The 27,191-nt window shown below is 36.9% G+C and overlaps 1 long non-coding RNA gene across 3 annotated transcripts in view; it reads left to right on the forward strand.

The window, feature by feature from the left end:
• The window catches only part of LOC123330436, a 248,184-nt gene that overhangs the window by 7,749 nt on the left and 213,244 nt on the right, over positions 1–27,191 (forward strand). For all 3 annotated transcript variants that reach the window (XR_006546379.2, XR_006546378.2, XR_006546380.2), the window contains exon 2: positions 4,123–4,170. This is a non-coding gene — a long non-coding RNA (uncharacterized LOC123330436). The remainder of the gene's footprint in view (positions 1–4,122; positions 4,171–27,191) is intronic.

Here is a 27,191-nt window from a genome sequence, read left to right on the forward strand (position 1 = left end):
TGCTAGATTGTGGTTGCAACTTGTTGCTCTTTTTTCCCCTGTTTTGCTCATTTCCAAGATAGCTTTCCTTATAGTCCCTTAAACCCAGACTCTTGGATCACCGTAACCAAGTTCTCAGCTTCTTGGGTGGACAACCTCTTAGGTGGTATTTTTATTTGTCTTCTCTCCTTCATTCCAAACCAGATCTGTACATCTTAACTCTGTTTAAAATGGGCAAAAGCAGATTCAGCACACCACCGCCTTCTCTGAATTTCCACTTTCATTTAGATTTTTGTATTGGTACTTCTTCTTCTTTTTTCTTTTTAACTATTTTTATCAACTGGTATGATTTTAAAATGTTTTTGTTTATTACTTTGCATTTCAGTTGTTTTCGGTATAGTCCACGGGGTCACAAAAAATTGGGCTTCCTTGGTGGCTCAGCTGGTAAAGAATCCGCTTGCAATTGAGGAGACCTGGGTTCAATCCCTGGGTTGGAAAGATCCCCTGGAGAAGGGAAAAGTTACCCACTCCAGAATTCTGGCCTAGAGAATTCCATGGACTGTATAGTCCATGGGGTCAAAAAGAGTTGGACACAACTGAGCGACTTCACAATGATGGAGTCAGTGCAGATACTCTTGTTCTCTACATTGCCTGAAAATTTGATAAAATTTGGAAAGAAAGCTTTCTTATTTTCTTTTTTTTTTTTAATTTTATTTTATTTTTAAACTTTACATAACTGTATTAGTTTTGCCAAATATCAAAATGAATCCGCCACAGGTATACATATCTTATTTTCTTACCATTGTCTTTCCATTATGCATCCACATACCCACACCCTCACCTACATATTCACACCTTTAAAAGGAGATAGATTCTTCTACTTTTTAAACTTTCTTTTAGGGAAAAGCTTTATGAGATTCATCTGGTATTGTCTGTAAGGTTGAATTTTACTTTTTGGTGCAGGACTGTAATTATTACCAGTAACATTTTTTTAAGCTCTGTAAAGGCCTTGAATAGTTTTCAGAAGGTAGAGATTTAGGCTACAGTCAATATATTAATATCTGGGATATTTCTGTTATGCTAAGAATTTACTTACACTCAAGTCATATTAGCTTTAACAGTGAAAAACCCGTAAAGGTTTAACATGAAAAGCAGGAATAATTTCCCTTTCTGTTTATGTTCTATCCCTCAGCTCTTCATTTCCTGCATGGTTAGAAATTTAGTAAATTGAATAAAGTATTTTTGTGTGAGTTTGTATAATCATGTGATTAAGTTTTATAAGTAGTTTCAGAATTTATTTTCTCTCTTAAAGCCTGAATGTCCCAAAGACAAGGACTTGTTTTAAGATGATTTTTAAATAGGTTTCCTTTACAAAAAATTACCTAATCAACATTAGTTGATGAAGATAGATATTTTATGGTAAAATATTATATAACTTTAATGTTCCTTTACTATTTGGCTTTATAAATAAATATGAAAAGTAATTATCTCATAACACTTTTTAAATTCACTTTCTTCTTTCCCCAGAAAGTAAATAAAACCATCATTCTTTTCTAATCTTCATGAATAATTTCTCACTGGCCCTTGGTGAGAGGCAGTTTTCAAGGCCATCTCATGGTATCTACAGAGATACAGTTTAGACCTTGCAGTTTATGCCTCTGTGAAAATGCTTCCAAATTACAGAAGTGAAGAGAGCTTACACTTAATCTTTGGATAATTTCAGTTGTGGACTTCACAATGAAGCAGCTAGAGGGGAAAAGGTTGCCTGTTAGAAGCATAAAACCTACTGACTGTATCTTGGCCAGTGTTCCTTTTTTCCAGTAAGCTGTCTGCTATACAGAGGTGTATAACCCTAATGGCTTGTTGTATGCCATTAAAAGGTATTGTACACTCATAAAAGAATGACATTTTGATCAATGCTGTTAAAAGAATTACTGTCTTGACACAGAAAAGCTTTCCTGCTGCAAGTTTAAAAATATGCCTTTAAAAGCTTTTTATTGAATACCTTTGCATCCCTCAGAAATGTGCCATTTTGGCATGAGGTTACTCTGAAGTATTCCACATTGTAACTTAAATACAAAATCTCCTATTTACCTTTAAAAGTAGCAGAGAGAAACAGGTATTTTCCTACAACTGGAGCTTGAACACATGATAGTATCTTAAACCAATGTATCAGATATAAAAATAGAATTTTTGTAAAGAGAAAGCCGAAAACTAAATGATACCTTTTTATTTTGTAAGGTATTGATTTTTTTTTCATGCTGTTTTGTTTAAACTTTGTGGTTTTAATTTCCCTTTGGATTTAGGAATCGTGCCTTTCCACCCAGTTCAGAGATAGATCTTTTCTAATCACCAGGGAATTGGTTCTCTTAAATGGTGATATGTTGAATGTATTTTTCTACTGTTTCTTTTCCTTTTATTATATTTTTGATTAGGAATTTATGAAAACCATGTCATAATAAACATATGGTTTCTTCTATATACAGTCTTCTACAGATTTTCAAATGTACTGATGCTATAATTTTGTCTTTATTTCATTGTTTGTAATACTTCTGCTCTCACCTAACTTCTGACTTTATGTCATGTTTTCTGACTTGTGAAATGAGAAGTTTAAAATTTAATACTTTGAAAGCCACAGATTTTCTTAAATATGTCGCTATAGAATTATTTACTTGATACTTATAATATCAGTCAGTCAGTTCAGTCACTCAGTCGCGTCCAACTCTTTATGACCCCATGGACTGCAGCACACCAGGCTTCCCTGTCCATCATCAATTCTTGCAGCTTACTCAAACTCATGTGCATCAAGTTGGTGATATCATCCAACCATCTCATCCTCTGCCATTCCCTTCTCCAGCCTTCAGTTTTTGCAGCATCAGGGTCTTTTCTAATGAGTCATTTCTTCGGATCAGGTAGCCAAAGTACTGGGGCTTCAGCTTCAGCATCAGTCCTTCCAATGAATATTCAGGACTGATTTCCTTTAGGATGGACTGGTTGGATCTCCTTGCAGTCCAAGGGACTGCAGCACCACAGTTCAAAAGCATCAGTTCTTCGGCACTCAGCTTTCTTTATAGCCCAGCTCTCACATCCATACATGTCTACTGTAAAAACCATAGCTTTGACTATATAGACCTTTGTCGACAAAGTAATGTCTCTGCTTTTTAATATGCTGTCTAGGTTGGTCATAGCTTTTCTTCCAAGGAGCAAGTGTCTTTTAATTTCATGGCTGCAGTAACCATCTGCAGTGATTTTGGAGCCCAAAAAAATAAAGTCTGTCACTGTTTCCATTGTTTCCCCATCTATTTGCCATGAAGTGAATGCTGAGCTTTAGGCCAACTTTTTCACTCTCCTCTTTCACTTTCATCAAGAGGCTTTTTAGTTCCTCTTCACTTTCTGCCATAAGGCTGGTGTCCTCTGCATATCTGAGGTTATTGATATTTCTCCTGGCAATCTTGATTCCAGCTTGTGCTTCATGCAGCCTGACATTTCACATGATGTACCCTGCATATAAGTTAAATGCAGGGTGACAATATACAGCCTTGACATACTCCTTTCCTGAGTTGGAACCAGTCTGTTGTTCCATGTCCAGTTCTAACTGTTGCTTCTTGACCTGCATACAGATTTCTCAGGAGGCAGTTCAGGTGTTCTGGTATTCCCATCTCTTTCAGAATTTTCCACAGTTTGTTGTGATCCACACAGTCAAAGGCTTTGGCATAGTCAATAAAGCAGAAGTATATGTTTTTCTGGAACTCTCTTGCTTAATGTACTTATAAAAATTGACATTTAATCCCAGTCTAATGAACTTTATATATGTAGGCATATTTTAAGATAGATGATATTGAACATTATAAAGCATGTTACCTTTGTCATCTATTTTACTTCTAAAAGCAGGTGTTTTGGTGGTGGTAGTTATTTTTTTTATTCACTGCCCACTAAGTGCCTGGTGAGTTATGTATAGTATTGATAAAATTAAAACTTGTTGCAATTTTTATGTGTCATATTCTGTGCTAAAGTACTTTATGTGGCTCAAAAAGGTTATATAATTTGGTCAAACAAGTAGGTTGTGGTTTTAAAATTCTGAGTTTGGTAGTGTGACTCCCAACTTGTACTGTTCTAACCATTTTTATATGTTATTTGTTCTAGGTGGTATTATTCCCACTTTACAAATGAGGAACCTGAAGATCAGATAGAGTAAGTACTTTGGCTGTTGTTGCAGAAGGGAGAAATGACAGAGGTGGCTCTGTTAGACTTCAAAGTCTATTCTATGACATAGTATTGGGTTGGCCAAAATGTTTCTTTGGCTTTTCCTATAAGATAACTCTAGTAGTGCTTAGTTGTCTTTAACTTCATGCGAAACAATTTTGTTAGATTGTATTGTGACAGCTGTCATATCAGTGTTCATTTAAAAAAAAAACTTCACAAAACTGGTGAATTTTGTATAGCTGTTTTAATATTGAAGGTGGAAGAAAAAAGAAATGTTTTTGGCATATTATGCTTTATTATTTCAAGAAAGATAAAAACACAACTGAAATGCACAAAAAAAGATTTGTTCAGTGTACAGAGAAGGTGCTGTGACTGATCGAACATGTCAGAAGTGGCATACAAAGTTTCATGCTGGAGATTTCTCGCTGGACAATATTCCACTGTCAGATAGACCAGTTGAAGTTGATAGCAGTCAACTCGAATATTAATTGAGAACAGTCAATGTTACACCACGGAGGAGATAGCTCTCAAAATATACTCAGAATATCCAAATCAGACATTGAAAATCATTTGTACCAGCTTGGTTATGTTATTCACTTTGATGTTTGGCTTTCACATAAGTTAAGTGAAAAGACCTTCTTACTTTCTTGGTCTCATTTCTGCATGCAATTCTCCACTTAAACTTAATGAAAATGTTCCATTTTTAAAACAAACTGTGATGGGTAATGGAAGGTAAATACTGTACAATAATGTGGAACTGAAGAGATCATGGGACAAGCAAAATGAACTACCACCAACCACATCGAAGTCCAATCTTCATCCAAAAAAGGTGGTGTTGTATCTACAGTAGAATTGAAAGCGAGTCCTTTATTATGAGCTCCTTCTGGAAAACCAAACAATTGATTCCAACAAGTAGTGCTCCCAGTTAGATCAAATAAAAGCGGCACGTGACAAAAAGCATTTGAAATTAGTCAAAAGAAAACACATGTTCCATCAGGATAATGCAAGACTGCATGTTTCTTTGATGACCAAGCAAAACTGTTACTTGGCTAGGAACTTCTGATTCATCTGCTATATTCACCAGAAATTGCACCTTTGGATTTCTTTTTATTTCTATCTTTACAGAAGTCCCTTAGTGGAAGAATTTCAGTTTCCTGGAAGATTGTAAAAGGTACCTGGAATAGTTCTTTGCTCAAAAAGATAAAAAGGTTTTGGGAAGATGGAATTATGAAGTTGCCTTGATAATGGTAGAAAGTAGTGGAACAAAACGGTGAATATATTGTTCAATAAAGTTCTTGGTGAAAACAAAAAATGTGTCTCTTATTTTTACCTAAAAAAACCAAAGGCACTTCTTGGCCAACCCAATACTAGTTATTTTTCCTTCATCTTTCTCGTCACACTTCCCCATAATTATCTTTGTGTATTCGAAGATAATTTTTATTAGAAATTTTGGAAAAGGAATTTGTCTTATGATTTTCACTTGTGATTTGGAGAGAAGCATATTAACAGATAATTGCAGTAGGTGTCAGGAGACTTGAATTCTTGTATTATTTCTGATTCTGGCCATATAACATGGGACAAATCACCTTTTCTGGGTCTTATAAAATGAGGGCATTGGATTAGATGATTTTAAAGATTTCCTCAAACTCTAAAATATAATTTGACTCTATTTTGATTTAATGTTTCTACTTGTTCTTTTTAGTACAAGTAGAACTTTACCACCTGTATTTTAGCCCATTAAATATTATACTTTATTAAAGTTAGAGAGCAAGGAGCTTTGATTTTTATTCTCTTCTTTTACTATTATATCCAATGTTGAAATTCAGTAATTGGAAGAAGTTCCATGTAAAGAAGTAATTAATCTTATTATAAGGACAACCTTGTAAACTATTGAGAATTCTCTTAGTTTTTACATTCAGAAAGAATAATTCTGAAAATCTTAATATTATAAAAGGAAATAAATTGTTTTTAATAGAAAATGTTTCCATCAAAGAAGACAGGAATGGGTGACTGCCTCCTTCAGTGCACTTGCAAGTTCTTACCCATACAATATACTAATAGCAATGATAGTAATAAGTAACTTTTATTGAGAATTAATTTTATGCTAAGCATTTTATATATATTGCATCATTTAATAGGAGAAGGCAATGGCACCCCACTCCAGTACTCATGCCTGGAAAATCCTGTGGACAGAGGAGCCTGGTAGGCTGCAGTCCATGGAGTCGCAAAGAGTCAGACACCACTGAGCGACTTCACTTTCACTTTCATGCACTGGAGAAGGAAATGGCAACCCACTCCAGTATTCTTGCCTGGAGAATCCCAGGGACGGGGGAACCTGGTGGGCTGCCGTCTCTGGGGTCGCACAGAGTCGGACACGACTGAAGTGACTTAGCAGCAGCAGCAGCATTATTTAATAATCATGAAAACCCTATAATAGAAAGTAGAGAATTGATAGGTCAAGTAATTTCTCTTAAAGCTACATTGTTGGTAAGTGGTGAAGCTGAGATTTGAACCTATAGAATGCCTGAGTTTTTCCTCATAGTTATAAAATGGAGCATAATTGAAGAGGTTGATGCTTATCAACATATAAATGAAACATGAAACTTTTTAGGAAAGAGTAGGTCTGATCGCTTGTGATGAATGGCTATTTCTAAGTTCTCAGATTTGATCACTGCTGATTACATATTTTATTAATATAGTCACAAAACATGTAACAGCTTTTAGATTATTTTTATAACACCATTTATTTTCTAAAGAGATAATAAATTCATTGTAAGTTATAGGAAACCATTTTGGGGGGCTTGGGATGGTGAGTGTGTGGGGGTTATACACATAAGCACATACATGCAAGGTGCATGGATTGGGAGCTGTACATTAGGGTAACTAATCTTCCCAGTTTGCCTAGGCTTGAGTTTCTAGATCATGAAACTTTCAGTGCTAAAACTAGGAAACTTGCAAAAACAGATAACAGGCAAGTATGTATCTACATATACATGTATGTATATGTGTGTGTATGTCTCTAAAGCAATATAGTAGATGAGCTACAAGGAATTCAGATTTTGCAGAGCATAAAACAGCTTTGAATTCAGTGCCTAAACTGATATTTGTCTGTTTTATTAGCAGAAAGCTCAGTCTCCTGTGTTTTCCCCATTTCGGATAACCTTTTCTTGTCATGAAGAAATTAATTTCTTTGTTGGAATCATTTCACATAAACTTGATAGCAGGAGTCCTGTTATTGAGGCAGCTTACACAGTGATTTGCTAAGTACAGCCTCTTCATAAAAGGTGAAGCAGAAGTCAATTTATCGATCACTACCAGTATTTCAGTAACCTGTTGAACTGCCTGATTTTTTCCCCTTCTCATAAAGCCCACTATCTTTATTTCTCTTTATACCTTGCATTTAATTGTTTCCTTTGGAAACATCTTTTACATGTATTTTCACATCATGTAAACAATTTTTTGTGTGTATTTGATGTTTTCTGAAGTTTGAACTGTCAAAAAACTCGTATTAGGTTAAAACACATGAAATTGCCAAGATTTGGCTATTTATGAGATACAGCAATGGCATTGTCATATGACCCAACTAATATTTAATTCGGCTTTTGGTTATGTGAAAACATTGGGGTGCTAACCTAAATCTAAGCAGAGTATTCCATTGAAACCCTGGTTAATATTATGGAGGAAGTGAGATGAACTTTGGACTTATTACTCTATGCTGCCAATTTGCTAAATTACATTTTAAAAAGTATAACTCATGTGGAAAAACTGAGTGTTGCACAGCCGTTAATATTAGACAGTTCAAAACTAATACAATTATGTAAAGTTTAAAAATAAAATAAAATTTAAAAAATAAAAAAAATAAATAAAAAATAAATAAATAAAAATTTATTTTAACCAAAGTTTAAGACCAACTTTAACCACTTTTCTTTCTCAGAATTTTGACCCATTGTATTAATTTTAAGCTATAGTGGGTAATGTAAATTTTCTTTTTGGAAGAAAAGTGCTCCTTTCATTGAATTTGATTTAAAATTGTTGCTGTATTACTAACAGAAAAAATATCAACCAATAAGATTACTTTCTGTGCCTTTTCGACAGTCTAATTTCGGATTTGCCTTCTTGGATTATTTAGCTTCTAGAACAAACACAGGATGTAACTGTTAATTTTTTTTTTAAGAAATGTAGCCAGTTACTATTTATCTTAGCCTCATACACTAGGAGCCTGGAAGGCTGCAGTCCATGGGGTCGCTGAGAGTCAGACAGGACTGAGCGACTTCACTTTCACTTTTCACTTTCATGCATTGGAGAAGGAAATGGCAACCCACTCCAGTGTTCTTGCCTGGAGAATGCCAGGAACGGCGAAGCCTGGTGGGCTGCCGTCTCTGGGGTCGCACAGAGTCAGACACGACTGAAGCGACTTTAGCAGCAGCAGCATATACTATCATAATTTTGAGATTCTTGTGGTATGTATAAAATTGTACATGTTAATTTTTTATATTAAAAGCATACTTTTTTCTCTTTTGCCCCATTCATCCCACATTTGTATAACACTTGGCTCATAAAAAAAAAAGATCCCTTTATGGTTCCAAGTTGTGCATAAAGTGGACTAAACCAACTTAAGCAATGATTCTACCTTAGAAAAATAATAAGCTAATATAGGATTTTAAGAAATTAACTTAAAGACTAGTATTTTGCATAATTGGAACTCATATCTGGGTTTCATTCTTTTTCCCATCATGATATTCCTTAAATACTTTTGACATTGTCTTAGTATATCTCTTGATCTACCTCTGTCATTGATATCAAATATTTTGAGTGCCCTCTATTACTGAAGTATTATACTCAATCTTATATATATTTTTCACAAACTACTTTGTGACTATTAAAGAATAATATGCATGAATTGTGGTTTGGTAGATATTCTCAGGAATAAAGTATCATGATTATCAAGACTATTTAAAAAAATACCTTTACAAGTCTTTAGCATAGAAATCATTTTCATTGTTATAAGTTAAAAGATAATTGGCCCAAATTTAATGAAATATGTTCTGTTGCTGTAATATATCTAACTTGAGTTTATCCTTAAACTGTTTAGCTTGAAAAGCTAAAAAACAAGTAAGTATAAAGCAGGGAGCATCTAGATAAGATGGGAATTTGATACCAAATTCTCAGAGACTAAATTCATGGGGCAATTGACTAGAGGATGTGGCGTTTCTTTGATCACAAAGATTCATATATTTTAAGTGTATAGTTCAGTAAATTTTTATAATCTGATGATACCTATGTAACTTAGCACCTTGATCAAGTAATGGAACAGCTGCACCCTGGAACCCCTGTTAGCGATAACTTCTAAACCTAACATCAGGTTTTATTTACTCAGCTAAACTTTTAGTTGAATATTTAGTTATCAAGATTTAAAACTGCCTGAAAAGCAAGACTACTTAATTTGCACAAATTATCCAGATAGTTACATTTTCATCTTTGATATACTAGCTATGTCAGTATTCAGTTTAAATCTACAGAATTTTAAATATCTAGAGTTTTCTTAGTTGTCTTTATGATTGCTGAACAAGGATTTAGACAATTTCTGAATGTCATCCCGACTTTTCTGATTAACTACATTGCTTGGACAGTGATTGACAGTCAAAACTGAATTGATTGGCCCCTTAAGTTCTCTATTTTGAGCTGTTGAGATTACAAAACTCAATCATATGCAGAGAATTTGCCATTCAGACTGACAGTTCTGTCAGGTCAGATGGTAAGATCATTATGCATGCAGCAAGTGCATTATTGCTATGTGGGTTTGTGGGGAGCGGGTGTTTTGGTTTTGTTTTTTTTTTTTTCTTTGAAATCTAGGTGGAAGCTCTGGTCTCTGAAGGTGAAAAGCTAGAACATCAGTCTATCTCCATTTGGCTTTAGTTTCACTGTTATTTCCTTGTGCTGAGCTATTCCAGTCACTAAGCCCCAAACTTAGTTTTTTCACTAATGTTTGTCAAAGAAAGATCTGTCCTCTTTGAGAGATTAAAATGAATAATAGTCTTTTGATGCTATTGGCAAGTGGCTTTCACAGTCCACGGCAAATCTAATGAGCTACATCTGCCTGCTTGGAAAATTCAGCCTTTGATCATGTAAAAGGATTCTCAGAACATAAACATGAATTTCTGTGTATATTAAAACACTATCTTGACCAACTTATAAATGTGTTATAAATTGTTTATCTTAAAGCTTAACATTCAGAAAACTAAGATCGTGGCATCCGGTCCCATCACCTCATGGCAAATAGATGGGGAAACAGGGGCTGACTTTATTTTTGGGGGCTTCAAAATCACTGCAGATGGTGATTGCAGCCATGAAATTAAAAGACGCCTACTCCTTGGAAGAAAAGTCATGACCAACCTAGAAAGCATATTAAAAAGCAGAGACATTGCTTTGTCAACAAGGTCCATCTAGTCAAGGCTATGGTTTTTCCAGTAGTCATGTATGGATGTGAGAGTTGAACTATAAAGAAAGCTGAGTGCCGAAGAATTGATGCTTTTGAGCTGTGGTATTGGAGAAGACTCTTGAGAGTCCCTTGGACTGCAAGGAGATCCAACCAGTCCATCCTAAAGGAAATCGGTCCTGAATATTCATTAGAAGGACTGATGCCCAAGCTGAAACTCCAATACTTTGACCACCTGATGTGATGAACTGACTCATTGGAAAAGACCCTGATGCTGGGAAAGATTGAAGGAGGGAGGAGAGGGGGACGACAGAGGATGAGATGGTTGGATGGCATCACCAACTCAGTGAACATGAGTTTGAGTAAACTCCAGGAGTTGGTGATGGACAGGGAGGCCTGGCGCGCTGCAGTCCATGGGGGCACAAAGAGTTGGACATGACAGAGCAACTGAACTGAAGGTATTTTATAACAACATTCAGTGGTATTCAGTTTCAACTATAATACTTATTTTTTGCAGAAACCTGGAAAAATGAATAATATAAACTATTTGACAAAGGTAGTGGGTTTATATGAGGAACTGAATTTTTGGTATTTTAGTTCTACAAGGTCAGTTGTTCATATTTAAAAGAGTAATAGTGTGAATTGTACATATTGATCTTCACTTCTTAGAGCATCAAGTTCCTTCTGCATATCATCTAGGTATACTATGATGTGGGATAAATTGAATTTCATGGAGTCATATGACAGAATGTGATAGACTGGTGATTTATGGATAACCCAGTGTATATAAGCACAGTTACACTCAAGGTTTGCATCTTCAGTTCTTTTGATAGTCAGAGAATGGAGGCTGATCTCTTATAATGCTCATGTAGAAAAGTAACAATCATTTCATCTAAGCTCATACGAGGCAAGTATTTCATCTCATGGTTGAAGGAACCCCTTTTTATGGCTTGGGTAATGGTATTTTATTAATTTAAATAAACTATAAATTTATTGTGTCAGTTTCAGGAAGGTTTTTTTTCTTTGAAATGGCTTCATCACTTGTTCAAAGTGATTATTTGAAAAGTAGTTGATTATTTTCATATCAACTATAAGAAAGCTTCATGAAAAACCTTGCCTGACCTTCCACTTTTAAGCATAACTTACCTAGTGACCTCTGACAAGCAGTTTTTCCTCTGCTGTGGTGTTTGGATAAGGGGGGTATCATTGCTCTTGAGAAAGAAAGTGAAGATAAAAAGAAATGCATAGTGCTCATTCAGTAACTTTGTACACATCAGTGGAGTCACTATTAGGCACTGTAATAGTTACAACTATAAAACAAAGCAATAATTCTTTGAATTTAATATGAGAATTATGATACAAGGACACATGAATCTTGCACAGGCCTATTGTGGCATGTGGAATGATTTAGGGAATATGGAGAATCAGCACACAACACAGAACAAGGATAATAAAACATGAGCATCTAAAAAGAGGATCAGGATGGGAATGTTCCTTTATTCATACTTGGTTGTTGTTCAGTCGCTCAGTCGTGTCTGACTCTTTGTGACCCCATGGACTGCAGCACACCAGGCTTCCCTGTCCTTCATCATCTCCCAGAGCTTGCTTAGATTCAGGTCCATTGAGTCAGTGGTCCAACCATCTCATCCTCTGTTGTCCCCTTCTCCTCCTGCCTTCAATCTTTGCCAGCATCTAGTGAATTGGTTCTTCACATCAGGTAGCCAAAGTATTGGAGCTTTAGCTTCAGCATCAGTCCTTCTGATGAATATTCAGGATTGATTTCCTTTAGGAATTACTGGTTTGATCTCCTTGCATTCCCAGGGACTCTCAAGAGTCTTCAACACCACAGCTTAAAAGCATCAATTCCTTAGCATTGAGCCTTCTTTATGGTCCAACTCTCACATCCATACATTAGCAGTGGGAATTAACGTTGGAATCACATTCTATATTGTTTATAATTTTTGGAATGAGTTTGCTGTGTATGTTGGTGTATATTAATTAATTAGTAAACAAAAAAGGAAAGAGGTAGAAAGTTGTGACTTTTCGAAGAGCAGAATCTTTAAAAAGCTAGAGTAGAGAACAGAAAGAGGAAAGTAGCAAATGCTAAGGAAGATTCTTCATTAAGATCATAAATTGCATAAGACACTCCCCTGCATTTCATTCTAGTATTTAATCGGATCTTCCTTTCATTGCCTTCTCCTTGTGACCCATTTTTAACAACTTTATTGATATAATTCAATATCATAAAATTCATTCACTTAAAATATAGACTGCAATGATTTTTTTGTTATTCACAGAGTTATGCAGCCATCACCACAACCAATTTTTTTTTCTTTACTTTTTTTTTAAGGATTTATTTTATTTTATTTTATTTTTAAACTTTACAATATTGTATTAGTTTTGTCAAATATCGAAATGAATCTGCCACAGGTATACATGTGTTCCCCATCCTGAACCCTCCTCCCTCCTCCCTCCCCATACCCTCCCTCTGGGTCGTCCCAGTGCATGAGCCCCAAGCATCCAGTATCGTGCATCAAACCTGGACTGGCGACTCATTTCATACATGATATTATACATATTTCAATGCCATTCTCCCAAATCTCCCCACCCTCTCCCTCTCCCACAGAGTCCATAAGACTGATCTATACATCAGTGTCTCTTTTGCTGTCTCGTACACAGGGTTATTGTTACCATCTTTCTAAATTCCATATATATGCGTTAGTATACTGTATTGGTGTTTTTCTTTCTGGCTTACTTCACTCTGTATAATAGGCTCCAGTTTCATCCACCTCATTAGAACTGATTCAAATGTATTCTTTTTAATGGCTGAGTAATACTCCATTGTGTATATGTACCACAGCTTTCTTATCCATTTATCTGCTGATGGGCATCTAGGTTGCTTCCATGTCCTGGCTATTATAAACAGTTCTGCGATGAACACTGGGGTACACGTGTCTCTTTCCCTTCTGGTTTCCTCAGTGTGTATGCCCAGCAGTGGGATTGCTGGGTCATATGGCAATTCTATTTCCAGTTTTTTAAGGAATCTCCACACTGTTCTCCATAGTGGCTGTACTAGTTTGCATTCCCACCAACAGTGCAAGAGGGTTCCCTTTTCTCCACACCCTCTCCAGCATTTATTACTTGTAGACTTTTGGATCGCAGCCATTCTGACTGGTGTGAAATGGTACCTCATAGTGGTTTTGATTTGCATTTCTCTGATAATGAGTGATGTTGAGCATCTTTTCATGTGTTTGTTAGCCATCTGTATGTCTTCTTTGGAGAAATGTCTATTTAGTTCTTTGGCCCATTTTTTGATTGGGTCATTTATTTTTCTGGAGTTGAGCTGTAGGAGTTGCTTATATATTTTTGAGATTAGTTGTTTGTCAGTTGCTTCATTTGCTATTATTTTCTCCCATTCTGAAGGCTGTCTTTTCACCTTGCTAATAGTTTCCTTTGATGTGCAGAAGCTTTTAAGGTTAATTAGGTCCCATTTGTTTATTTTTGCTTTTATTTCCAATATTCTGGGAGGTGGGTCATAGAGGATCCTGCTGTGATGTATGTCAGAGAGTGTTTGGCCTATGTTCTCCTCTAGGAGTTTTATAGTTTCTGGTCTTATGTTGAGATCTTTAATCCATTTTGAGTTTATTTTTGTGTACGGTGTTAGAAAGTGTTCTAGTTTCATTTTTTTACAAGTGGTTGACCAGTTTTCCCAGCACCACTTGTTAAAGAGATTGTCTTTAATCCATTGTATATTCTTGCCTCCTTTGTCAAAGATAAGGCGTCCATATGTGCATGGATTTATCTCTGGGCTTTCTGTTTTGTTCCATTGATCAATATTTCTGTCTTTGTGCCAGTACCATACTGTCTTGATGACTGTGGCTTTGTAGTAGAGCCTGAAGTCAGGTAGGCTGATTCCTCCAGTTCCATTCTTCTTTCTCAAGATAGCTTTGGCTATTCGAGGTTTTTTGTATTTCCATACAAATTGTGAAATTATTTGTTCTAGCTCTGTGAAGAATACCGTTGGTAGCTTGATAGGGATTGCATTGAATCTATAGATTGCTTTGGGTAGTATACTCATTTTCACTATATTGATTCTTCCAATCCATGAACATGGTATATTTCTCCATCTTTTAGTGTCCTCTTTGATTTCTTTCACCAGTGTTTTATAGTTTTCTATATATAGGTCTTTAGTTTCTTTAGGTAGATATATTCCTAAGTATTTTATTCATTTCGTTGCAATGGTGAATGGAATTGTTTCCTTAATTTCTCTTTCTGTTTTCTCATTATTAGTGTATAGGAATGCAAGGGATTTCTGTGTGTTGATTTTATATCCTGCAACTTTACTGTAATCATTGATTAGCTCTAGTAATTTTCTGGTGGAGTCTTTAGGGTTTTCTATGTAGAGGATCATGTCATCTGCAAACAGTGAGAGTTTTTCTTCTTTTCCAATTTGGATTCCTTTTATTTCTTTTTCTGCTCTGATTGCTGTGGCCAAAACTTCCAAAACTATGTTGAATAGTAATGGTGAAAGTGGGCACCCTTGTCTTGTTCCTGACTTTAGAGGAAATGCTTTCAATTTTTCACCATTGAGGATAATGTTTGCAGTGGGTTTGTCATATATAGCTTTTATTATGTTGAGGTAAGTTCCTTCTATTCCTGCTTTCTGGAGAGTTTTTATCATAAATGGATGTTGAATTTTGTCAAAGGCTTTCTCTGCATCTATTGAGATAATCATATGGCTTTTATTTTTCAATTTGTTAATGTGGTGTATTACATTGATTGATTTGCGGATATTGAAGAATCCTTGCATCCCTGGGATAAAGCCCACTTGATCATGGTGTATGATCTTTTTAATGTGTTGTTGGATTCTGATTGCTAGACTTTTGTTAAGGATTTTTGCATCTATGTTCATCAATGATATTGGCCTGTAGTTTTCTTTTTTTTGGCATCTTTGTCAGGTTTTGGTGTTAGGGTGATGGTGGCCTCATAGAATGAGTTTGGAAGTTTACCTTCCTCTGCAATTTTCTGGAAGAGTTTGAGCAGGATAGGTGTTAGCTCTTCTCTAAATTTTTGGTAGAATTCAGCTGTGAAGCCGTCTGGACCTGGGCTTTTGTTTGCTGGAAGATTTTTGATTACAGTTTCAATTTCCGTGCTTGTGATGGGTCTGTTAAGATTTTCTATTTCTTCCTGGTTGAGTTTTGGAAACTTGTACTTTTCTAAGAATTTGTCCATTTCTTCCACGTTGTCCATTTTATTGGCATATAATTGTTGATAGTAGTCTCTTATGATCCTTTGTATTTCTGTGTTGTCTGTTGTGATCTCTCATTTCTAATTTTATTGATTTGATTTTTCTCCCTTTGTTTCTTGATGAGTCTGGCTAATGGTTTGTCAATTTTATTTATCCTTTCAAAGAACCAGCTTTTGGCTTTGTTGATTTTTGCTATGGTCTCTTTTGTTTCTTTTGCATTTATTTCTGCCCTAATTTTTAAGATTTCTTTCCTTCTACTAACCCTGGACTTCTTCATTTCTTCCTTTTCTAGTTGCTTTAGGTGTAGGGTTAGGTTATTTCTTTGACTTTTTTCTTGTTTCTTGAGGTATGCCTGTATTGCTATGAACTTTCCCCTTAGCACTGCTTTTATAGTGTCCCACAGGTTTAGGGTTGTTGTGTTTTCATTTTCATTTGTTTCTATGCAAATTTTGATTTCTTTTTTGATTTCTTCTGTGATTTGTTGGTTATTCAGCAGCTTATTGTTCAGCCTTCATATGTTGGAATTTTTAATAGTTTTTCTCCTGTAATTGAGATCTAATCTTACTGCATTGTGATCAAAATAGATGCTTGGAATGATTTCAATTTTTTTGAATTTACCAAGGCTAGATTTATGGCCCAGGATGTGATCTATCCTGGAGAAGGTTCCATGTGCGCTTGAGAAAAAGGTGAAATTCATTGTTTTGGAATGAAATGTCCTATAGATATCAATTAGGTCTAACTGGTCTATTGTATCGTTTAAAGTTTGTGTTTCCTTGTTAATTTTCTGTTTAGTTGATCTATCCATAGGTGTGAGTGGGGTATTAAAGTCTCCCACTATTATTGTGTTATTGTTAATTTCCCCTTTCATACTTGTTAGCATTTGTCTTACATATTGCGGCGCTCCCGTGTTGGGTGCATATAAATTTATAATTGTTATATCTTCTTCTTGGATTGATCCTTTGATCATTATGTAGTGACCATCTTTGTCTCTTTTCACAGCCTTTGTTTTAAAGTCTATTTTATCTGATATGAGTATTGCTACTCCTGCTTTCTTTTGGTCCTTATTTGCATGGAAAATCTTTTTCCAGCCCTTCACTTTCAGTCTGTATGTGTCCCCTGTTTTGAGGTGGGTCTCTTGTAGACAACATATGTAGGGGTCTTGTTTTTGTATCCATTCAGCCAGTCTTTGTCTTTTGGTTGGGGCATTCAACCCATTTACGTTTAAAGTAATTACTGATAAGTATGATCCCGTTGCCATTTACTTTATTGTTTTGGGTTCGAATTTATACACTGTTTTTGTGTTTCCTGTCTAGAGAGGATCCTTTAGTATTTGTTGGAGAGCTGGTTTGGTGGTGCTGAATTCTCTCAGCTTTTGCTTGTCTGTAAAGCTTTTGATTTCTCCTTCATATTTGAATGAGATCCTTGCTGGGTCAATAATCTGGGCTGTAGGTTATTTTCTTTCATCATTTTAAGTATGTCTTGCCATTCCTTCCTGGCTTGAAGAGTTTCTATTGAAAGATCAGCTGTTATCCTTATGGGAATTCCCTTGTGTGTTATTTGTTGTTTTTCCCTTGCTGCTTTTAATATTTGTTCTTTGTGTTTGATCTTTGTTAATTTGATTAATATGTGTCTTGGGGTGTTTCGCCTTGGGTTTATCCTGTTTGGGACTCTCTGGTTTTCTTGGACTTGGGTGATTATTTCCTTCCCCATTTTAGGGAAGTTTTCAACTATTATCTCTTCAAGTATTTTCTCATGGTCTTTCTTTTTGTCTTCTTCTTCTGGGACCCCTATGATTCGAATGTTGTAGCGTTTAATATTGTCCTGGAGGTCTCTGAGATTGTCCTCATTTCTTTTAATTCGTTTTTCTTGTATCCTCTCTGATTCATTAATTTCTACCATTCTATCTTCTATTTCACTAATCCTGTCTTCTGCCTCTGTTATTCTACTATTTGTTGCCTCCAGAGTGTTTTTAATTTCATTTATTGCATTATTCATTATATATTGACTTTCTTTTATTTTTTCTAGGTCCTTGTTAAACCTTTCTTACATCTTCTCAATCTTTGTCTCCACGCTATTTATCTGTGATTCCATTTTGATTTCAAGATTTTGGATCAATTTCACTATCGTTATTCGGAATTCTTTATCAGGTAGATTCCCTATCTCTTCCTCTTTTGTTTGGTTTGGTGGGCATATATCCTGTTCCTTTATCTGCTGGGAATTCCTCTGTCTCTTCATCTTGTTTAAATTGCTGAGTTTGGGGTGTCCTTTCTGTATTCTGGCAGTTTGTGGAGTTCTCTTTATTGTGGCGTTTCCTCTCTCTGTGTGGGTTTGTACAGGTGGCTTTTCAAGGTTTCTTGGTTAGGGAAGCTTATGTCGGTGTTCTGGTGGGTGGAGCTGTATTTCTTCTCTCTGGAGTGCAATGAAATGTCCAGTAATGAGTTATGGGATGTTTGTGGTTTTGGGGTGACTTTGGGCTGCCTGTATCTTGGAGCTCAGGGCTGTGTTCCTTGTTGCTGGAGAATTTGCTTGGTATGTCTTGCCCTGAAATTTGTTGGCCCTTGTGTGGTGCTTGGTTTCAGTGCAGGTATGGAGGCCTTTGATGAGCTCCTATCAATTAATGTTCCTTGGAGTCAGGAGTTCCCTGAAGTCAGAGTTTGGACTTAAGCCTCCTGCTTCCAGTTATTGGTCTTATTTTTCAGTAGTTTCAAAGCTTCTCCTCTATACAGCACCACTGATAAAGCATCTACATTAAAGATGAAAAGTTTCTCTCCTTTCGAAGACTTGGGTTGCTTTTCTGGGTGCCTGATGTCCTCTGCCGGCATTCAGAAGTTGTTTTGTGGAATTTACTCGGCGTTTAAATGTTCTTTTGATGAATTTGTGGGGGAAAAAGTGTTCTCCCGTCCTACTCCTCCGCCATCTTAGCTCCTCCCCTCATCCACCACAACCAATTTTAGAACACTTTATTTTCCTAAAACAAAACCCCATACTCATTAGCAGTGTCTCCCTATTCTCCCTTAGTCTCCCAGCTCTAGGCAACCACTTATCTCTGCGATCCAAGTTTTAAAAGTTGTTGATTTGAAACTCCCTCCTGCCTTCCAAGGACATTCTACTTCAAGCCATTTGATTGATTACACTGGTACAATCAGAAAAGCACAATTATTGTCTTTTTTGAATGAAGTTTTGTAAATCAAAAAGTGAAAATGTTAGTTATTCAGCCATGTCCAACTCTTTGTGACCCCATGGAGCCCACCAGGCTCCTCTGTCCATGGAATTCTCCAGGAAAGAATATTGGAGTGAGTTGCCATTCCCTTCTCCAGAGGATCTTCCCGACCCAGGAATCAAACCCGGTTGCATTGCATTGCCTGCATTGCAGGCAGCTGCTTTACCATTTGAGCCACCAGGAAGCCCAAAGAAGGTGGCATATAACTGCATTCATAGATATAGTTTCTTAAACATGGTTTTCAAATGGTTGTTTTTATCATAGATATAGACCTGTTAAATATACCCCAACTCTGATCCTTAACTTAAAGTTTCAGAATATTGATTTTGTCAAAATCCTGCAGTTCCTGGCCAAAATGTTCTGGCTCATTCTGGCTATCAGCACTCAAAAGATACTAATGTGTGACTCAGGAAAAAAATGAGTCAATATAATATAAAATGTATATGCTCAGGGCATAGGACATCGAACCCACCTCCCCCACTCCACCCCCAGCAAACAGCACATTCTCCTATAAGTAGGTTTTAGGGCAAGCTAAAGTGTCGTCAGTAAGTTGCCTCACGCTTGTGAAACTAGAATAAGGAGGCTAGTTACATGGTTTAAACTTTGAGTGACACTATTCTCTTAATCATACTGAGAATAATGCTCCCTACCAATCCCCATAGATACCTGTCCTAATCCCTGGAAACTGTTAACCTTACACAGCAAAGGGGACTTTTTAGATGCGATTAAGTTAAAGTATATAAGATGGGAAGATTATGATGGTTTATATAGGTGTGTCCAATCTAATCACCTGTTCTCTTATAATTGGAGAACTCTTTTGTGGTGAAAGGGTGATGGGATAATGGAAGAACAATAGAAATGGCAGTCAGAGGAGAGCTCAACCCACCATTGCTGGCTTTGAAGATGGTGACCAGAGGCCATAGCCATGGATTGCTGGTGGCCTCTAGCAGCTCAAAGAGGCAAGGAAGTAGAGTCTCCTCTAGAATTTTCAGAAGGGAATAGAGCCCTGCTGACTCTTTGATCATAGACCAGTGAGAATCATGTCAGCTTTCTGACCTATAAAACTGTACTGTAATGAATTTGTGTTGTTTTAAGCCACTAAATTATTTGATTATAGCAGCAATGAAAACCTAAAACACAGACCTCTAGATTTCTTATAATATGAATCTAGTCAGTAAGCCTTGGGCAAGCACACTGTCTCCTAGAATATTGCGTGGGTGGGCCTTGCCCACGTTTGCCTCAGTAGCTCTTCCTTTATATCTCAGGTGTCTTCCTCAAAGCCCTTTCTTGAATGACTTATTTATTAAAATGCATTTAATAAAAACATGGACTTGAGAGTATGGGCCTGGGTTAAATTCTGGCTCTGCCATTTTACTAGCTGGATAACCTTGGACAGGTGACTTAATATTCTAAGCCTTGATTTTTATGAACAAAGTGGGAATAATAATATCTACCCTTTGGGATATTTAGAGAATAAATGAGATAATATATGTAAAATGGCACAATGTTGATAAATAGTGATCCCATAATAAATGATTGCTGGTATTATCTTCTCATAAAGGCTAGAAGAGATTTGTCAGCAGCATGCATTCTAACACTTGATTGGGTAAAAATATATTAAGAATGATTGTTACAGCCATTGGATTTATGTGACCATTCCACAGGATTCTGTTTATAGCCCTCTGACTCCTGGTACCTGAGCCTTTTAACTGAAAAAGGCTTACTTTTGGAAACTTTAATAAGTAAGTTAAAACCACAACCATGAAATTAAAAGATCCTTGTTCCTTGGAAGAAAAGCTATGACAAACCTAGACAGCATATTAAAAAGCAGAGACATTACTTTCCCAACAAAGGTCCATATAGTCAAAACTATGGTTTTTCTAGTAGTCGTGTACAGATGTGACTGTTGGACTATTAAGAAGGCTGAGCGCCGAAGAATTGATACTTTCAAACTGTGGTGCTGGAGAAAAATCTCGAGAGTCCCTTAAACAGTAAGGAGATCCAACCAGTCCATCCTAAAGGAAATCAACCCTGAATATTCATTGAATAGACTGATACTGAAGCTGAAGCTCCAATACTTTGGCCACCCAGTGCAAAGAGTTGACTCATTAGAAAAACCCTGATGCTGGGAAAGGTTGAAGGCAGGAGAGAAAGGTTGAAGGCAAGAGGAAAAGAAGGATGCAGAGGATGAGATAGTTGGGTGGCATCGCTGACTCAAAGGACAAGAATTTGAGCAAACTCCGGAAGATAGTGAAGGACAAGGAAACTTGGCGTGCTGTGGTCCATGGGATGGCAAAGAGTTGGACACAACTTGGCGACTGAACAAAAGCAACCTTTGATTTATAGTGCAATATGTAATACCTTGTAATATTTCCTTTCTCCTTAGAGCTAATGTGAAATAGAATGCATTAAGGAAAACCTGCAATTCTGTTTCTACAACTAAAAATAAATCCCTAATGACTGGAGTTATTTCTTCAGTTTAAATCCCTAGTCCCTGACAAATGGCTGATATTTAACAGGCAGCAGTGTTTACTGAACTGAACTAAACTTACTTCTAAGCAACTTATTCTTTCATAATCTGTTTTGAATTCATGTATTTTGTAGCTACTCTTAATTAGGCCTATATGTTTGGTGCCTTGGCTACTAGAGCAGTTTTGAATGACTCCTTCTTCTCCTTGTCTTTCTCTCTTGATCTTCAATAGAACCATCAAACCAGGCAATGACTGTTGTATAGAGTGTGTGCATGTGTGCTTAGTCACTTCAGTTGTGTCCGACTCTTTGTGACACTACAGACGGTAGCCCACAAGGCTCCTCTGTCCATTGGATTTTCCAGGACAGAATACTGGAGTGGGTTGCCACACCCTCCTCCAGGGGATCTTCCCAACCCAGAGATCAAACCTGCATCTCTTGTGTCCCCTCCATTGGCAGGCAGATTCTTCACCACTAGCGCCAGTATACCCTCTTCAGTTTAATCTTTATCTTCATCCCATTGCATACTTCCTCATAGACATGTTTTAAACTCAATGTTTCCCAACTTTTTTATGGCATACTACACTTAGAAAATGATGATATTAATATGGTATACTAGGATAGGAAGCAAGCCATCTTAGGACTGGAGGGTTTTATTCTAAAGGCTGAATCACCCTCTCAGTACAGTAGTTACCTAATTTGGGCACACCGGTATGCCTTGGTATACTTATTGGAAAGCACTGCTTAATCTTATTTATTTTTAGTAATTATTTATTTTATTTATTTGGTTGTGTTAGGTCTTATTTGTGGCACACGGGATCTTTTTTAGGAGCGGCATGTGGGATCTAGTTCTCTGACCCAGGATCAAACCCAGGCCCCCTGCACTGGGAGCACAAGTGTTAGCCACTGCACCTCCAGAGAAGTCCCTTAATCTATCATGATAGACGGACTGCGGTTGGAATTCATTGGTTTACATAGATATTTAATGAGTACTGCTTGTGTCCGTGCTAAGCTCTGGGGAATGGAATTGAGAGCACTGTATCAGGTATTCTACATGAGACCTCAGTTCCATGCAAACAAATCTGTTTACTGGTCTCCCAATGGGACTTGCATATTCCTCTCATACCTTTGCTCATGTCTTTTACTGTTTTTGAATAACTTGTATTTCCTTTGTCATCTATATGAATCTTCTGTCTTCTCTGATGCTATCCCTAATACAGTTAAAATACGATAGTTTTGTTTGTTGTATTCTTTTCCATTTGATTACATCATTAACTCATTCAAGTTTGGTGTCCTCTGTAAAGCCTGGATTCCTTCTTTATGTTAATTCTTATTCACTTACTTTCTGTGTTATATTTGTCAGTATTTTCCCTTTATATATATTCCTATTGTTCTTAAAATGATATTTACCCTACTCCTTCCCCCTGTAACTTTATATTATATCAGTTCAGTTCAGTCACTTAGTCATGTCTGACTCTTTGCGACCCCATGAATCGCAGCATGCCAGGCCTCCCTATCCATCACCAACTCCCAGAGTTCACTCAGACTCACGTCCATCGAGTCGGTGATGCCATCCAGCCATCTCATCCTCTGTTGTCTCCTCCTCCTGCCCCCAATCCCTCCCAGCATCAGAGTCTTTTCCAGTGAGTCAACTTTTCACATGAGGTGGCCAAAGTACTGGAGTTTCAGCTTTAGCATTATTCCTTCCAAAGAAATCCCAGGGCTGATCTCCTTCCGAATGGACTGGTTGGATCTCCTTGCAGTCCAAGGGACTCTCAAGAGTCTTCTCCAACACCACAGTTCAAAAGCATCAATTCTTTGGCACTCAGCTTTCTTCACAGTCCAACTCTTACATCCATACATGACTACTGGAAAAAAATTCTGATAAGTATTTAATACTATTACAATACATACAAAATGATGTTCATTATGCCTATGTTTTTATCAAGTAATAGGAAATGTTTTTCAAGTCCATACTTGAACCAGGCATTATTCTAATACCTTTATGTCTATTTAATGTATTGAATATACATAAAATGATTGGATATACATTAAATGGTTGGATGACCTCACAGACTCGATGGACATGAATTTGAGTAAGTTCCAGGAATTGGTGATGGACAGGGAAGCCTGGCATGCTGCAGTCCATGGGGTTGCAAGGAGTCAGACACAACTGATCAATGGAACTGAACTGCATTGAATGTATTTAATCTTCACAGCAGCCGTATAAATCAAAAATGCTGTATCTCCATTTTACAAATGAGAAAATTGAAACACAGGTAAATTAATTTACCAAAAGTTGATCAGTATTAAATAGGAACACATGTATACCTGTGGCGGATTCATTTTGATATTTGGCAAAACTAATACAATTATGTAAAGTTTAAAAAAATAAAATTAAATAAATAAATAAATATTAACAGCAGAACTGAAGTATAATTCATTACTGTGGGCAGTGTTGACACTGAGCCCATACTGATAACTATTCTGTAATACTGTGCTGCAAGAAAACCAGGTTATATATATGTGAGCCCTGGTGGCTCAGTGGTAAGGAATCTGCCTGCCAATGCAGGAGACTTCAGTTTGATCCCTAGATCAGGAAGATCCCCTGGAAAAGGAAATGGCCACCCATTCCAGTATTCTTGCCTGGAAAATCCCATGGACAGAGAAGCCTGGTGGGCTATAGACCAGGGGGTGGCAGACTCAGACATGAGTTAGCAACTAAACAACAACCAAACAACAGACCAGGAGATACTTATACCTAATGCTAAATATTCCCACTGTTGTGCGTTAGAGAATATTACAGATAAGAAAAGAGATTATAGTCATAAGAAATATACGATCTGGAAAGGATGGTATCTATAACATACAATTAGCAAATGATCAGTGTTATAAAAATCTAAAGTTAAAAGGAATATTATTTATGGAGCATCAAGTATATACGACAAGAAATGAACTGGGTACTTTACATGTATTATCACATTGAAGCCTTACCACGATAATATTGACTATTTGCTATCATCTCTATTTTATAGATGAGGAAAAAGAATCAAAAATAGGTAGGCTGCTCAAAAGTTACTGAGCTGGGGAGTGGTAGAGCTGAGGTGGGAACCTGGGCCTGTGTGCCCTGTTTTCTCTTCACTGTGCTGCCCTGCCTCTCTGATGTAGGGTGCCCTGGCAGAAGTGCAGGAGACGGGCAGACAAGCCACTGTTAGAATAGAGCTGTGCTTAATAATGGAAACTAGTGCTGTGATCTTGGTACTTTTTGTCTTCAAGTTAGAATTTGAGGAAGGAATATAACCAATATTCTGGAATAAACCTAGTAAAAGCTTTATTCATTTTTGCTAAACCATTATCTTGTGATCTTGGCTAAGCTTCTTTCCCTTTTTGTGTTTCAGCTCTATCTTGTACAACATATAGTTGATAGATATTTATTTATATCCAAAAATGTTTTATGATGTTAGGAGTAGTGTTCAGACTCTGGAATTAAGTAGCGAGTACTGCACAAATATTAAGTTTCAATTCTTAATCTTAATATTAAAGTTTGACACCACCATGTTTTTCCTTTATAGCATCAGACCTTTACTTTGCTATGTCTTTTGTTTTCTTCCCGACACTGACAAAGAGATTTGTTCCTAGAGAACTGACTCTGAAGATGACACACTTCATTGTATCTCAGTGGCTTAGGCTCCACATGCAGTTTCTTCTCTGTCTTTAATTAAACTTGTTTTTTTTTTCAGTGTTATAGCTGGGAGCACTGTGTTGACACAACTCATTCTTGTACAGAACAGATTAAAATGTCAGTGTTCTAATGTTCTCATCTGTGGGAAAAAGAAAATATTTGGGATATTTTATTTATAACTTTTAAAAGACTCCTCTGTGGAGAAAGATTACTTGTAGGCTGAAAAGCCATTTGACAGTTAAAGGGACAGACTCTATTTAATATTAGCCTAACAGAAAAGGGGGGGAAAAGTACGAAAGCTTACTAAAACTCTTTTCTAGGGATTTAGAATCCAGTTTTCTTTCTATTTCCTTCTTAATTTTCACTCAGTTGTATCTCTTAATTTCCTAGTGTTCTGCTTAATCCTTCTAGATGCTGTGTATGCATATATTAATATTTATTAATTAATACATTAATATTAAATATATTAATATTTTGTAGAAAAGGCAGTCAGTTGGTCATAACTGTAAACACATATATTATGTGGAAGAGGGCTACTAGTCAAGGGAAATGGAGTTAGTGTATTGAGCCTTTAACCTTCAAATCACAGGTCTGAATGTATTTATTTTTATAATGGAGACATTAATATTTGCTTGCTAATTAGTGGTGGGGACTTCTCTGGTAGCTGAGCTGGTAGAGAATCTGCCTGCAATGTGGGAGACCTGGGTTTGATCCCTTGGTTGGGAAGATCCCCTAGAGGAGGGCATGACACCCACTCTAGTATTCTTGCCTGGAGAATCCCTATAGACAGAGGAGCCTGGCGAGCTGCAGCCCATGGGGTTGCAAAGAGTCAGACATGACTGAGAGATTAAGCACAGTTATTGGCTAGCAAATTCACCAACCATGCCACAGCTTGAGACTCTTTTCCTACCTATCAGGCATTCACAGGGTATGCTGCTGCTGCTGCTGCTAAGTCACTTCGGTCGTGTCCGACTCTGTGCGACCCCATAGACAGCAGCCCACCAGGCTCCCCCGTCCCTGGGATTCTCCAGGCAAGAACACTGGAGTGGGTTGCCATTTCCTTCTCCAATGCATGAAACTGAAAAGTGAAAGTGAAGTTGCTCAGTCGTGTCTGACTCTTAGCAACCCCATGGACTGCAGCCTACCAGGCTCCTCCATCCATGGGATTTTCCAGGCAAGAGTACTGGCATGGGTTGCCATTGCCTTCTCCGATTCACAGGGTATAAACCACATTAATTAATGCTGGGTGCCATGCAAATTTTAGAAGTCATAGTAAAGAGACAGGCTTGCTGCAAACCGATAAGATAGGGACTTAATAAAAGAACTAAGACTAAGGGAACACTTGTCTGTATCTGAAATTACATTTTATGTGTCTATATGTATTGATGTATTGACTGTCTAATCTACATAGCTCTATAAATAGGTAATGTAATATCATCTTCACTTTGCGAATGGTAACCTGAGGCCTGTAAATGTAAGGTAACTTGCCCAAGGCAACACAGGAAATGAAGAAGCTGGATTTTGAATCCATGGAGTTTGGTTCTATAGCCTATTCTTTTTGAGAGTTTCTGAAAGTTTATCAACTTCGATATTGTACATTTAGGAGCTTTTACATTGTTAAACCAACATGTAATATTGAATAGATGAAGAAGATAAATAGTAAAATCACAAGGAAAGTCCTTTCTTATGTTCATGTGCTAGATAGTGGCCAGGCAAAATTTCTAGTCTTCTTTGGGTATATCTTAACTGGCAAAGGAATTATGAATTGTTCTGGCTTGCCCGTATAAAGACAAAAGGTAGCTTTCCAGAAAGGCAGACATTAGCATTCCAAGTGCCCACTCCATACTCCTGGTTTTGGAAGTTGGCTGCCCTCTAGCAGATCATCTGCCTTTCAGACCTTATTTAGAGATTTGCTTGATTTGAGTTGTCCCCTGGGTTAACAGCTGTGGAATCT

This window comes from Bubalus bubalis, chromosome 18, assembly GCF_019923935.1.
Source record: "Bubalus bubalis isolate 160015118507 breed Murrah chromosome 18, NDDB_SH_1, whole genome shotgun sequence".
Taxonomy (NCBI): domain Eukaryota; kingdom Metazoa; phylum Chordata; class Mammalia; order Artiodactyla; family Bovidae; genus Bubalus; species Bubalus bubalis.